A 1,242-nucleotide genomic window follows, 5' to 3' on the forward strand; every position below is an offset into this window, starting at 1 on the left:
CAGATGTTTACAAATCATATGTTTATAAAAATGTTAATAAATTACAGCACATAACAGAGAGATGATTTACAAGGAGAAAAAATACAATTTCCCAAAACTATAACTATACATCCAACTGTTTCCCTCTCAGTCAAGGACTCCGGCCACGGTCAGGGTCAAGTAATCTCATTCCAAGACAAAGACAGAAAGCAAGTTGGAGAACAGATATAGGAGGATAGAAGACACAGTCAGTGCCTCGCTGCCCACTATGGGAGATCAGGAACTCCAACCAGGAACCCGGAGTTTTCGTCAGAGTTATGAACACATAATACCACAAGACCACATAGGCGCAGTATAGATAATAACATGACTGTGAGCAATGGTGTAAACTGTAAGGGTGATAACTTATCCAAGTGAGACACCTCTCAGTCGATAATTTTTGTTGTAAGAGTTGGGAATTTGGCTCCTTGAGACCTGCTACAGAGATAGATGAGCACTGTAGGGCACATTGCACCTGGCAACATTTCGGATTTGCACTTTATAAACAAAAATTAATGATCAAAACTTTAATCCAATTCTTCTAACAAGGATAGACGAACATCTATAGACTCTTCGCTGAAAAAATCACTTTACTTATCCTGACTTCTGTTTCTGTTTCTCTTGTTTCTCTTGCACCCACTCTCCCTTCGTCATTATCATTCCCCCCCCCCCTCTCTCTCTCTCTCTCTCTCTCTCTCTCTCTCTCTCTCTCTCTCTCTCTCACTCTCCGCTACCTCTCTCTTTCTTTTTTTATTTCTCTCTCTCTCTCTCTCTCTCTCTCTCTCTCTCTCTCTCTCTCTCTCTCTCTCTCTCTCTCTCTCTCTCTCCCTCTCTCTCTCTCTCTCTCTCTCTCTCTCTCTCTCTCTCTCTCTCTCTCTCTCTCTCTCTCTCTCTCTCTCTCTCTCTCTCAAGTTCCGACAACTTCCATTGCAAACCGAGATAAATTATTTCATTCATTATTTTCTAAGGTATTTATTGGTAAGCAATGTCTCTGTATATTTATTCTATCTGGTGAGGACAAACATGGATAGGCCCTTTCTTTTGCACTCTATGTGCACTTTGCCTAAGGTAGATTAATTAGTGTTTGTTTATTTAATTTTGTTAGTTTTGTTTTATTTTTATTCTGTTTCTTTTCTTTTTTCTTTTCTATTATTTTTGTTTTATTTTGTTTCGTTTTATTTTGCTATTTTTGTTGGCGTTTTTTGCGAGTGCTTTTTTTTTCTT

The sequence above is a fragment of the Berghia stephanieae genome, chromosome 2 (assembly GCF_034508935.2).
Source record: "Berghia stephanieae isolate SIO BIC M18660-M18661 chromosome 2, UCSD_Bste_1.3, whole genome shotgun sequence".
NCBI lineage: Eukaryota > Metazoa > Mollusca > Gastropoda > Nudibranchia > Aeolidiidae > Berghia > Berghia stephanieae.